Here is a 15,870-nt window from a genome sequence, read left to right as displayed (position 1 = left end):
TAATTATCAATTAATTAAAAAATTAAATATACATTATTTAAAATAAAGTGTATATTATACAGTGAACACTTAACTATGCTCTTTTTTATTTTGACTAATATTTTTAAAATTTTATCAATTATGTCACTCAACTATTTAAATGCATTTCAATTAAGTCATTTGCCATTAATATTTAACAGAGAAACTGATGTGACAGTCAAAATATTCGATATAATTACACATTTGACCACTGTAACTTTTATATTTTATCAATTTGGTCCTAATTTTAATAAATTAAAATAAACTTAACCTTCAAATCAAATGGTGTCATGCATAATGACCCAAAATTTAACCTTTTATTTTAATTTTAAAAGTTACTACATATTCTATATTTATAACAAAACAAAATTTATAAGAAAATCCTTTTATAAAAAATTGAATAACCCAAGCAATAATTTATGATATTAAATTTAAAGCAAACTAAATTTATCGCTCTTTTAATACATGTCAATCTCTTAGTGCAAAAATTTTCATGCTAAGTCCATCGAGAATCTTATCAATATAAATTTTCATGGTAAGAGATGAATTTTTAGAATTTTAAAGAAAGATTGTGCAAACATGAAAGAAATATATGTCACATTCTTCTATTAGAAACTTACTGGATAAAAATTTCTTAGTTTTACATGTTAGACTATGTAACTTTTTTCTAGTAGAATGTCATTTACAAATAGTAGTAGGATAAAAAATTTATCCAGCGAACTTTATATGCATAGGTTAATCAACTATATTTTCCTTAAAACCAAAAGAGGTTATGGTACCATTCACGAGATGCTTCTGAGAACCATAAATGAAATTTTCAGTAAAAATTTTATTTTGTTATAAATATATAATATGTCGTAAATTTTAAAATCTTTTAAAAGTAAAGATTTGAGGGTTAAGTTTATTTTAATTTATTAAAATTATGATCAAATTGATAGAATATATAAGTAATAGTGACCATATGTGTAATTATACCAAATGTTTTAACTGCCACATCAACTTCTCCGTTAAATATTAATAGCAAGGGGCTTAATTGAATGCATTTAAATAGTTGAGCGACATGATTGGTAAAATTTAAAAAATATTGGTTAAAATAAAAAGGGACAACAGTTAGGTGATCACTAGTATAGTATACCTTTTATTTTAAATAATTTATCTTTAAATTTTTAACTATTTTATAACTATACGTTGAATCATTTAGAATTTAAATTTTTATAAATTAAATTAATGGTACTCGTCGTTAGTGGTATTCATCGCTGCTCGTCAAGCGTCATAGAATTTTCCATTAAATTATAGCTTCTCAGTTACTATATTTGAGAATGTAACTTCAACTAAATTGATCTGTGTTGCCCGATATTTGCTCACCAAAATTCCTCGATTATATTGCACAAAATTTATCAATAATTTAACAATTTTGTTTCGTTGCTAAATTCTCATACTATGTAAAAAATGGGCGCCATAAAAGATGTCATCAAAACCTTAATTTTCTTAATGAGATCAACCATCACGGTGAGCCAAGTAAATGGTTTGATGCCCTACACTACGAGACAGGATAATCTGTGATGATCTTTTTAGGATCATCGAAGACACATCATCCATCATTCTGAGAGAGATATCAAAGTCAATTGCTATGACTTTAACAATTGAAAACAAATCTCATAGTTTCAAGTTATCGCACTCGAAATCCTAAGAATAAAGAAAAAGTATTCGAAATGAGTAGTAAGGTGTTCACGATCAACAGCGAAAGAGGAAAGGAAGAGAAAGTGAAAGGAAATAAATAACACAGAGATGAGATGATCAATGAGAAATTCAAAAGACACAGATTGGGTTGCCTTCAAATGCGAATTTAAATCATGTTATAACCCATTTACAAGACGTAATTTCAATAATAGTCGTATTGAAATTCTCCCCGAGAGACAATCGACAGGGTGGTTGCGGACCTCCAAGACTTCTCAACAGTGGTGGTAAAAATGACGAGATTTGTAAAGTATAGCAGCATATTTTGTTTGATTAAATCTGGGTAGATGGGAAATAGGTCACTTCTTTTTTAAAAAATTATAACTTAGTAATTCAATTAAAATATTGTTAAATTCAAGTGACTAGAAAAAAATAGACGTAAAAGTGATGTATCTTGGAGCTTCTATCTCTTTATCGCCCACCTTGATGAGACATTTAGTTAATTTCTTTCAGGATAATAGTCTTATTGATATGCCCCTTGCTGGGTGTTCGTTTACTTGGAGTCGAGGGGGTGATTCGGTCGCGCCCAGTAGACTTGACAGATTCCTTCTATCTCTGGAAGTGCTATCGTGCTTCACAAACTGCGTTCAAAGCTCCTTACCTTGGAGCATATCGGATCATAACCCAACAGCGCTAAAAGACGCATCAATCAACGGAGGTCCCCGTCCGTTCAAGTGGTTCAATTACTGGACTGACGATCAAGACTATGTTGGTCTTATAAAAGAAGTTTACTTAAAGTCACAAGGTAAGGGTTTCCCCAAAGTGCTTAAGAACATCAAGGAAGCGTCGAAGCATTGGGCCAAAAAGCGAAAGATAAGGAAGCTGGTCCCATTGCTAAAATTGAAGATAAAATCATTACCAACAAAGCCGCTTTACTGGCTGCTGGCAGCAATCCCGCCCTCTCAATGGAGATCAATTCTTTAAAGACATCTTTATGGAATAAGTTCAGAACCGAAGAAAGAGAGTGGTTGCAAATATCAAAGCTAAAATGGTTTGTTGAGGGAATAAGAACTAGCAGCAATTTTGAAGATTTGATGACACTATCTTTTTGGTGAGAAATGTCACATCTTCACCGATCACAAGGGCCTCAAGTATCTTCTCACTTAGAAGGAGTTGAACCTCAGACAGCGCAGATGGATTGAGTTGCTTAAGGACTACGACTGCGTGATAGATTATCATCCGGGAAAGACGAATGTGGTGGCAAACGCCTTGAGCAGAAAATCAATGATTGTGTTGCGAGCTCTCCTAGCACGTTTGAGTTTATCTAGTGATGATGGTTTGCTAACCGAGTTACTAGTCGAGCTAGACTTGGTAGGTGAAGTCAAGAGGCTACAGAGTTTAGATGACCGGTGGAGAAGTCGGATCGAGGAGGTTCGCTAGGGCGAGGCCTCAGGTTTTGAGCTTCAAGATGTAGATGTGCTATACTTCAGGGGTTGGTTTGTGCGTACTCGTAGTGCAGTAAGATTTTCCACGAAGCACATTGCAGTTCATTCTCCGTACACCAGGGCAGTAACAAGATGTACCAAGAGTTTCGCAGATTATTCTATTGGTCGGGCATGAAAAGAGAAGTATCGGAGTTTGTCGCTAGATGTCTTGTAACATCCCAAATTACGGGTTAGTGAATTTCTGGAAAATATTTAATAAAGGAATTTTGAGATGGAATTTGACTTGTCATCAACTTAATTAAGAGATATGAAGTGATAGAATTGAATTTAGAACATCTTGAAAATTTGGTATGATTATTGATTTCTACATGGAGAAAGGAATTTTGAGGTTAAAGATGTATTGAATGAGTAAAAATTAGTTATAGTGATTATATATGAGTTTAGTAACATAATAAGGGTTGTATACATGAAAATTTGGGTGAAGTGTAGATGATTTTTGGGTGAATCAGTTTATTCTGGACAGGTGTATCGGTACACTATAAATAAGTACCGATGCACTAAGACCAAATTTTGAAGAATAGCTTTAAGGTGCATCGATACATTCAGAGGTGTATCGATACACACTGGTAGACATCGATGCATGGAAATTTTGAACTTAATTTGGGTACCGATGCACCCATAGTGCATCGATACCCTCTAAAGGAAAAAATTGAATATTGATTCATTAAATTCGTTTAAGCTAATAGTATTAAATTACAAGGTTTAGACATCTGATAATTGTCTCAGAAATTATGTTTATGTAGATATTGAGTTTAAACGAGTTCCGGAACAATTGACAAGTAAGATTGATCGAGGGAAATACAAGGAGATATAGGTGAGTGCAATTTAATTTGTACTTATGTTATTGAATAAACATTGGCTTGCGATGAGCCAGTGACAGAGTTACTATGGTAAGAAGTGACTCCTAAAATGTTATTTGAATTGTGATGTATGCATAACATCATACATGGATGATTTATACATCATTGGGTAGGATTTGCGATAAGTCTATTTTCCATATTTGAATGCATGATTTCATAAGTACAAACATATGATTTATATGATTCTTATGCATGTATGAGTACATGAAAATAGAAATATGTGTCATATGTTATTCTATGTGATCATGACTGGTATGAATACATTCATATGTGACAAGATATATGAAAATGAAATACATGATTACATACACATGTATATATATGATATGATATGAACCTATGTGATATGGGTTATGTAACACCCCCAACCCGTACCCGACCTGGATATGAATCTGAGATGTCACATTGACTTTTTAAAACAATTTTCTTGCAAAGTAACAAAACATTTGAATTCATATTAAGAAAAGACGATAATATACTATTTAATTATGTTCGTTATAACCAATTTAAGAAAATACACTTTTTATGAACAGTAAAATACGTATGAACAGTACCGTGAACAGTACTATAGTGCACCGATTCATTGCTACAGTGCACCGATGCATAAAAACTTCGAATACAAATAGTGCATCGATGCACTGCTATAGTGCTGCTACAGTACTGCTACAATGATTTCGTAAAACTTACATAAAACTCGTAAAAATTTAACCGTTCATTATTTTGCATTTATTTTTACATAAATACATTTAAAACATTAGAAAAGTCTATCAGAGCGTTCGTACTAAAACATTTATTACATGTCAACATATTATATATAATAAAAATACATTCTTTATTAGTTACTTCTGATCTGATCTTCTAGCATTGTTGTTGTTCTTGTCACTCATATTTTCGTTATTTATGGTTCTTGGTACCTACGTGTAAATCACTTACACGCTAAGTCATAGACTTAGTGAGACATATAAATATATTAATGATGCATTCCTTATGAATATGAGCATGCAATCTATCCATTCAATCATATAACATGTAATTCAATATGGTAACATACAACAATAATAATGCAAGTACCTTTGATAACATTTTATAAGCCCATGTACATTACTGAGAACTCAAGGTATTCAAGTACATTGAGGTTGTGCACTATTGCTGTCACCACAGCTCATATAAGTCCCACTGAGTGGCATATGAAATTTATCCCGAAGGACCTGTGAATATGTCCCGAAGGACCTATGAGTTGTCCCGAATGACCTATGAAACCATCGACTCTTGGCATGTCAACTATACCTATAGCTCTCATATTGTATACTATGGGCATTATTCTTATGTTTCATATGTTCATGTGCTCATGTCATTTTTCTTGTGATCACATGGCTCATATCACTTATCATATCACATATGCATTTGAATCTATTCACATATATCATTTATCAAATCATATGAACATATATACCTTATGCATGTATCATAATAATTATCATGTATGCATGTTCATAACTATTGTACTATAAAAATCAACATAGGAATTAGACTTATCACAAGTCTTATTCCATTGTACTATACTTATAATAGGCACTCACCTTAGCCTTGCTTTCGTTGATTCAATCTTAACTCTTCGATTGTTCTGGAACAAGATTACTTTCTATATCTACATAAACATAATTTTCATGATGGTTATCAGAAGCCTAACCCTTGTAATTTGATACTAACAACTTAGACTAATTTAATAAACTAAACTTCAACCTTTTTCTTTAGGGGGAATCGATTCCCCCCAGGGGGTACGGTTCCCTCTGTATAATATGTAAATTTTACTGTTCAAACCCGAAAATCATCAACTCTTCACTAAATTTTCTCATACAAAGTTCCTTTCATACCACCAAACTTAACTACAATCATTTTAACTAACTTCTATCATTTCAACACTTTATTATTTCCAATACTTCATTCAAATTCTTAAAACTAAAAATCATATCCAAATTTCAAACATGTTATTAATCAATTCTAACACTCCATATTCCTTAATTAACCTCTTGACAAGTCAAAAATCTTATTCAAACTTCAAAAACTCATCCATATAAAAATTTCATCTAAAAACCCATTTTTCAAATCTATCTCTAAAACATTTATCTTGTTGTTTTAATGTCATATAAGTTGTCCTTTAGCTTATATAACATCCAAACTTCCATTTCCAAGTTAAAAATCAAATAAACGACCAAGGTTCAAATTATTACCTTAAGCTTGGATGTCTCACGTTTGGGAGAAGAAGATGAGAGAATTGCTTTGGAAACTTATTTCCTTTCCATGGATCCCACGTGTTTCCCTTATATTATAAGGGTAATAAAAATCTTTCAGGTCAAATGACCATTTTGCCCTATAATTCATTTCATATTTACTAACAATCATTTTTGAACTATTCAATTATTTTACTTTAATCACCAAATTTTGAATTTTTACAATTTAGTCACTAACCCGTTGTTTGGGATGTTATATGTTATATGACAATATCTATGAGATCATACAAGAATGTTACACAAAGATCTATGAGATCATACAAGAAAGCTATACAAGCTACATTGTTGAAAACATTTTGATGTTTCGATATAACAAACTAAGTATAAATGAATTTTAAGATTTTACAAATGATTTTCTAAGTATATTCAATTTAATTACTCGAATATCAAATTATTACTCCAAGTCTTCAAGATCAATTGCAAACCTTACTAAATGTGTAAAATTGTGTTTTATACTTAATATATTTTTGAAACAATTTTCACAAAGTATTTTGAACCAAAATCAAGCCTAAAATCAATTTTTCAAAGTGATGCACCGATGCACTATAGAATAAATTGAACATCGGATGCATTTTATGCATCAATGCACATACCATGCATCGAGGAACTCTTGCTATTTTAAAACATCTAATGCATTTCATGCATCGATGCACTCTTAGTGCATCGATGCACTCTTAGTGCACCGATGCACTCTTAGTGCACCGATGCACTAAGGGTTTAAGGGTCAAAATATTTGAATTTTACACTTGATGCACCGATGCACCATGGGTATGCATCGATGCACAAACGCTCCCAACTGATTTTATTAATTGTTTTCACACTTAAACGGCTATATTGAGTCCATTAACCATCTTCAACGTTCAGAATCATTTGAAGGAGTATTTAAACAAGTTCTGAAGCCATTGATCAACAACAATCAAGAAGAAATCATAGAGAAACAAGAGAGAAAGCGTCAAACATCAAGTTTGTGCAATTCAAGCCAAATTTTCTTTCAATATTCATTTTGCTTTCAAGAACACAATTTGTGCTCATTTGTAATTATCTTTGAGTGTTCTTATCTTGTTCTAAAATTGTGCAAACATATTGCCTTGTGAGGTTTTCCTTGTAAGTTTACAATTTTGTGTATTTCTCTTTGAAAAAGAGTGTGCTCAAGAATTGGGGTATAATTCTTGAGGGAGTTGTAAGGTTACTCTTTGTCCTCAAAAGAAAGAACAAATTAGTGAATTTGTTGGAAAATCCTTAGTGTGGATAGCTAAGGTAGTGGACGTAGACTTTGGTTGAGAAAGTCGAACCACTCTAAATCGCTCTGCAATTACTTTCAATTTTCTGCAAAAGCTTCCACCAACTTTTTAATTGCCAATTCAACCCCCCTTGACCGATTCTGTCGATCGATTAACTCAACAATTGGTATCAGAACCTCACTCATTTGAAGGTTTAATCGCCTCTTGATTCGATTCGGTAAGAGTTACATCGATTATCAAGTCATCAATGGCCTCTACTTCAAATGTCGACTCCGGTCTCGATTCGATGCCCGTCAACAAGCCTCCTTTCTTCAATGGAGATAACTATGCCTATTGGAAGAATAAGATGATGTATTTCATTCAAGCAAGTGACATTGGAACATGGAATGTTGTAGAAGACGGATATATCAAGCCTCTCACTCATCCAAGATTGTGGAGCGAATGAGAGACAAGAATGTTCTAGCTCAACTCCAAAGCCATCCATATCATATTTTGTGCTCTTGGACCAGATGAATATGGAAGTTTCATCTTGTAAAACCACCAAAGAAATATGGGATAAACTACAAGTCACTCATGAAGGCACCGACGAGGTAAAAGAATCTAAAATTAGTCTTCTAACATATAGCTATGAAAATTTCAGGATGAAACCAAATGAAGATATCAAAGCTATGACGGATAGATTCTCAACGATTGTCAATGATCTCAAATCATATGGAGAGATCATTCCAAACGAAAAGCTTGTGAGAAAGTTAGTTTACTCACTTTCAAAATCGTGGCAATCCAAGAAGACGGCAATCATCGAGGCTAAGAACCTAAAGTCCTTAACTCTTGAAGAGCTAATCGGTTCCCTCCTCACTCATGAAATGATGCTTGAAGATGAGGTAGACCTTGATAAGATTGACGAGACACCAAATGAGAAGGAGAAGAAGAAAAATATTGGAGTTGCTCTCAAATCCATAAAAGATGAGAGTGATTCGGATGAAGATGACGTTGATGAGAAAATGGAATTGTTTGCCAAACGGTTCAGAAAAATGATGAGACCTTACCGAGGAAGAAAACTCAAACAAAATGAAGGCCTAAAAAATAAACCAAAAGAGAAAGACCCTATCATTTGCTATGAATTCAAAAAGCCAGGGCATGTCAAATATAATTGCCCACAATTAAAGAGAAAGGGTCAATCAAAGAATAAGCACAAGGCTCATGTGGCTACATGGAGCGATGAATAAGATTCCGATGAAGAGGAACAAGAAGTAGCAAACTTGTGCTTGATGGCATTCGGGGAAGATTCTAAGGTAACCTCTAACTCATTTGAATTAGATGATTTATCTTATGATGAGTTATTAGAGGAATATAATGGGTTGGCTTCGGATTATGAGAAATTATTTTTAAAATATAAAAATGATGTTTCAAAATTGAAAATGAAAATAAGCTCATATCTAAGACCAACAATGATTTTGAAAGTAAAATTAGTGATTTGCAAATCAAACTAGAAGAGTTTGAAAAGAAAAATTTAGATTTGCAAAATTTACTTTCAAATGTCAATGATGATCATCAAAAGAAAATTGATGATCTTAAAACTTCTTTTGATAAAGTTGGAACAAAATGTTTTGAAAAAGGGGAAAATTCAAAAACTAACTTTGTTAGAAAAAGTTTTAAAAACTACAATCATAGAGGTCCCTGAAGAACCTCTAATGGAAAAATCGTTAGAAGTATATGGTTCCTAAAGGACTCATTACTACTAAAGATAAGGATACCCTATACAAATGGATACCTAAGGGGACTAGGATTTTGGAAACTAATGAATATGGACCCAAAAGAATTTGGGTACCAAAAATAAAAAATTAATCTATGTTTGTAGGAAAAGGAGCATTGCTACAAGGCACGGGAAACAAATTCAAACTCATGGTATCTTGATAGTGGATGCTCAAGACACATGACCGGAGATAAAAGTCGATTCATAGAGCTCAACGCCAAAAATGAAGGAGAAGTGACTTTTGGTGATGATTCAAAAGGTCACATTAAAGGTATAAGTACTATAGGTAATACCTCTTCCATACAAATTAAGAATGTTTTATATGTGAATGGATTAAAGCATAATCTATTGAGTATTAGTCAATTGTGTGATAAGGGATTCAATGACATATTTGTTGGGATTTTCGGAAGCTTGAATCGACAACCAGAACGGTTTGCAAAGAGGGGTCGGAACGGTTTTGTGTTTAGGGAGTAAGGAGAGACACCCTTTAGCATTTTTGCTCAAATCTGATTTTAATGGACTTTGAATTATTTTTGAAACCTTTTAAAACTTTGAATAAATTCAATTCAAATCCAAAAACATTTTGCAAATTCAATTCAAGTCCAAAAACATTTTGCCTTAAATTGTTATATCAAAACATAGTTCAACAATATTTGATATTAATGGTTGTAAAGTCATTGATATTGCATCTAATCGGATTATGCTTGTTAGTTGTAGAATAGAAAACATATACATGGTGCATTTAGACTCTATTGATATGACTAATTTATGCCTAGTTGCTAAGGATGAGCATGATAGTTGGTTATGGCATAGGAGACTATGACATGCTAGAATGAGTGTTTTGCAACGGCTAATTCAAGGAGATTTAGTTCGAGGGTTGCCTAAACTAAAATTTGATAATGATAAAATCTGTGATGCTTGTGCTAAAGGAAAAAAAAGCGAGTTTCTTTTAAATTCATTAATGATGTATCAACTAGTAGAGTATTACAATTGATCCATATAGATCTTTTTGGGCCAACTAGAACTATTAGCTTGGGTGGAAAACAATATGCATTTGTCTTGGTAGATGACTATTCTAGATATACTTGGGTTTTAGTTTTAAGAACTAAAGATGAAGCATTAGAACATTTCATCACATTTTAAAAAATAATCCAAAATGAAAAAGGTTACTCTATAACTAGTGTTAGGAGTGATCATGGCACTGAATTTGAAAAACTTAGATTTACTGAGTTTTGTAATTCTAATGGTATTAGCTATAATTTTTCAGCACCTAGAACCCCTCAACAAAATGGAGTTGTTGAGAGGAAAAATCAAACTTTAGAAGAAATGGCTAGAACCATGCTTTGTGAAAACAATTTGCCAAAATATTTTTGGGCAGAAGCCACAAATACCGCTTGTTATATTGTGAATCGAGTAATGATTAGTCCGATTTTAAAGAAAACTCCATATGAAATTTTTAAAAATAAAAGCCTAACATTAGCTATTTTCATCCTTTTGGATGTAAATGTTTTGTTTTAAACAACGGTAAAGAAAACATTGGCAAATTTGATGCTAAAAGTGATGAAGGAATTTTTCTGGGTTATTCCTTAAATTCTAAAGCTTATCGAGTATTTAATAAAAGAACTTTAGTTATAGAAAAGTCTATACATGTTGTTTTCGATGATAATCCCCTTCCGAGGAAGGATTCTTGTGTGAATGATGATGTAGGCATTATAAATATAAATGGCGTTGGACATGACGTTGGAGAACCATCATCAAAGGAAGAAACGAAAGATGAGGAAACTCAAGATCTTCTCGAGAATCCAAACATTGAAGAAAGGGAAGTATCTTACCCAAGGGAATACAAATATGTCAAGGATGGTGAGATTATAGGTGATTCATCTAAAGGGGTAACAACTCGATCTTCTCTTAGAAATGTTTGTAATTATGTTGAATTTATCTCATGCATAGAGCCTAAGAATATTAAAGAAGCATTAAATTATGAACATTGGATTATGGCTACGCAAGAAGAGTTAAATCAATTTGAGAGAAGTAAAGTATAGACATTAGTTGAAAGGCCTAGTAATAAATCTACTGTAGGTACTAGATGGGTATTTAGGAATAAGCTTGATAAAAGTGGTAATATAGTGAGAAACAAGGCTAGACTTATTGCTCAAGGGTATACTCAAGAAGAGGGCATAGACTATGATGAAACATACGCTCCCATAGCTAGAATGGAAGCAATTAGAATGTTATTAGCATTTGCACGTTTTCATGAATTTAAATTATATCAAATGGATGTTAAAAGTGCATTTTTAAATGGTTTTATTAAGGAAGAAGTGTATGTGGAACAACCTCCTGGTTTTGAAGATTTAAAATTTCCAAATCATTTTCTTAAATTGACAAAAACACTTTATGGTTTAAAACAAGCTCTTAGAGCTTGGTATGAAAGATTGTCAAATTTTTTAATTGAAAAAGGTTTTTCTAAAGGGAATGTTGACACTACATTGTTTTTAAAGCATAAATGTAATGATTTATTAGTAGTTCAAATTTATGTTGATGATATAATATTTGGTTCTACTAATGATGTTCTTTGCCAAGAATTTTCTAAGCTAATGTAGAGTGAATTTGAGATGAGCATGATGGGGGAGCTCTCATTTTTCTTGGGACTCCAAATCAAGCAAAGAAAAGATGACATTTTCATCAATCAAGATAAATACGTCAAAGATATGATCAAGAAGTTTGGACTGGAAAATGGGAAACCTCATGACACTCCAATGAGCTCATTAACAAAGCTTGACATAGATGAAAGAGGTAAATGTGTGGATGTTAAATTATATAGGTCAATGATTGGCTCTTTGCTTTATCTAACTGCAAGTAGACCAGACATTATGTTTAGTGTTTGCTTATGTGCTAGATTTCAATCATGCCCTAAGGAATCATATTTACTAGCTGTTAAGAGAATCTTTAGATACCTTAAGAACACTCCTAGATTAGGACTTTGGTATCCTAGAGACTCTAGCTTTAGCTTGCATGCCTTTTTCTGATGCGGATTATGGAGGATGCAAATTAGATAGGAAAAACACCTCCGGTACTTGCCAATTCCTTGGAAATATGCTGATTTCTTGGTTTTCAAAGAAACAAAATTGTGTTGCATTATCTACCACTGAAGCAGAATACATTTCAGCTGGTAGTTGTTGTGCACAAGTTTTATGGATGAAACAATAACTTTTTGATTATGGAATTGAAGTATGTACTATTTCTATCAAGTGTGACAATACTAGTGCTATTTGTCTCACTAAAAATCCCATCCAACACTCTAGAACTAAGCACATTGAAATTAGACATCACTTCATTAGAGACCATGTCGCTAAGGAAGATATAGTTCTAGAATTTGTTGATACTTTGCACCAATTAACAAATATCTTTACAAAACCTTTAGACAAAGAAATATTTTTGGACACTTAGGAGAGAATTAGGTTTAACTGACCTATCTTCACGTAGTGTTTAAAATAATTTTAGCACTTTTAAGAATAAATGAAAAATGCTTATAATAGTAATTTTTGATTGCATTCATTGCTATTAGTTAGGGGGAGTTTATGTTCTTTGGTGAAAATTAATTTTATGTTCAAATGTAGTTTAAGGATTAATTGATTGATTGGACATGATTAATTTTCAATATATGAGTTGCCAATACCACTAGAGCTAATTAATTTAGCATTCTGAGTGTTTTAAAACAGATTTTTGACATTTTGTGCTTCATGCATCGATACACTTAACAGTGCATCGATGCATCCCTTTTAATGCACATCGATACACCATGAAGGTGCACCGATGCACGTCTTGAATGTGCATCGATGCTCACTGCCATGCATTGATGCATCCGTCGGGTCTTGGGTTTAAAATGCTTATTTTCTCATTTGTTTCAAACCACAAAACTACACCCTTATCAGCCGCACGCCTCTTTCACTCTCTAAATTCTCCTCTTACTCCAAAATCATCGTTTTTAATAGGAATTCATCCTCATTTTATCTCAAAGTCCGGCTTTTATCATCAAATCGTGCAAAACAACATCACAATCCTCTCAAATCTGAAATTTTCAAGGTAATATTTCAAAAACTTCTATTATATTGATTTTTGATCTTAGGACTAGTTTTAATTAGTTCTAGGATGAACATTATATCGGGCATTGATTGTTTGATGATTACAAACTAGATTTTACAACTAATTTCATCAAAAACTCACAAATTTTCAAAGAATTTTTGAATTTTCGAAATAAAAAAAAAAATCGAAAATCTAAATTTAATTTTTAAATTTGATGTTTTTGATTTAATTACGTTGTTTTCAAGAAAAACTATACATATTATAATTTTCAAACACTGTTTTCTAAATAGTTTTTCAAAACTATGCCCATTAGGATTCGGTTTAGATAACCTTAATTATTGCGGACTCAATTGAGTTTTGGGATTGCTTATTTTGCATACATGTGTTTTTAAATTGCAGGTTATATTCTTTATTCTGATTCCTAAACCATGTCTAACCCTAAACATCCTAGGACTTCTTCGAGTCGTTCAAACTGACCTTCTAACCCTGTTTCTCCTCCACCTAATAACCTTATAGGATCCTGTTTTAATATGCCTGAACGTCGTAGAGACGAATTGTACCATAGGTATATAAATTCTTTCCAATCTTATAGAATCTGGGAAGAGCGTATTCATTCTCTTCAAGCCATGATTGATATTGACTTCAAATACCTTCCGATTCTAAAAACATGGAAGTTTGATAAAATGTTTCATCTCAAACCTATCGTCTATCATCAGTTAGTCCGCATTTTCTACTATAATGTGGTGTATATTCAGAACCAGAATCAGTGTGGAACTATATCAATCAGATCCTACCTGTAACACCCCCAACCCGTATCCGACCCGGATACGAGTCCGAAGTGTCACATTGACTTTTCAAACCTTGACTCTTAAGAAAAATCCCGGGAAATTTAAAACTTTATTTAAAACAAAATACAGACTTTATCAGAGTGCTCGTACTTAATGACTTATTACATGCCAACACTTTATACATAACCAAAAACATACTTTATCCAATATTTCTGATCTGATCTTTTGGTAAGGAAAACTGACCTGTCTTGCTCCGCATCCCTCCTTACTTTTCTCGAAACCTACGTGTGAAACAATCACACGCTAAGTCGAAGACTTAGTGAGGCATAACCACTTATAATGCACTTTAAAACATATATTGATACATGCATGTTCTGTTCTATCATGTTATAGAAATTCCAGGCATTTTTCATATCGTATAGAATCATATCAGATTAATCGCAGTAAATACATACATACACATAATTCATCATTCACATGTTATCACATAATCACATACTTTTTCAATCAAACACTATACACACAACATCATATCCTTTCTATAGCATTTATCATACCACTAACTTATATTTGTTCATATCTCTGGATTAGCCCATGTACATATGTGAGAACTATCGATACGTGAGTCTATAGAGGTTGTGCACTATGCTGTCACCACAGCTCGTATAAATGCACCGAAGTGCCCGTAGAATTGCACCGAAGTGCCCGTAGAATTGCACCGAAGTGCCCGTAGAATTATGTCCATAAGGACCACGTAGAATTCCTTAAGAATCATATACATATACTATGGATCAAGTATGTGTCTTTCAAGACTTCACACAGGTTCCAAAGGATATACATATGTCCTAAAGAACCGAATAAACCCTCGACTCTTGGCATGCCAACTATACCCCTAGCTCTCATGACACATAACATGGGCGTTATCATTTATTTCATTTCAAATATACACATACACTTGTAATTCACTTTCACATATCACGTATCACATATCTTCTTTTCATATGATCACATAGTCACGTAGTTCATTTACCCGTAGATCATTTCCATATAGTTCACATGTCACATATGTCATGTTTTCATATAATTTCTATCATTTCTCACCCAATCACCTTTATTCATATAAACATACTTATCATATCTTGTTCACATAAGATCATATACTTCATATATATCGAAACACCTAGAACACTTTCCCGTAGCTTATAGTCATAAGTTTTGTCTCGTAGCATATACTTGTTTTCACATATATATTTCCTATCAATTCTTATACCATAACATAATTCCTTTAACATACATAACATATCATGTAACATTATAATAGAAATACTTATAATTCATATCACTTAGAGCACATATCTATACTTATAGTCACATTACTTATATCTTAATCTTATGCCTTCTCTTAGACCTATATATATTCACATGATCAGGTAATCCACCATTTCATCACATAATTATGTATTCCTATAACTCATTTCATTTCATTTCATATCTATATATGTGTATATATATATCCTCAAGATTTATCCTAATATAAATCATATAGCACTCTTATAATTCATATTCATATTCATCTATGTCAGACTTATAAACACCTCTCACTTTTATTATTTCTTATGTATAATCTAATATGTTTACTTAATTCAATTTCATA

The sequence above is a fragment of the Hibiscus syriacus genome, unplaced genomic scaffold (genome assembly GCF_006381635.1).
Source record: "Hibiscus syriacus cultivar Baekdansim isolate YM2019G1 unplaced genomic scaffold, ASM638163v2 tig00110372_pilon, whole genome shotgun sequence".
NCBI classification, from domain to species: Eukaryota; Viridiplantae; Streptophyta; class Magnoliopsida; order Malvales; family Malvaceae; genus Hibiscus; species Hibiscus syriacus.
The sequence above is the reverse complement of the archived record's forward strand: the minus strand, read 5'-3'. Positions refer to the sequence as shown.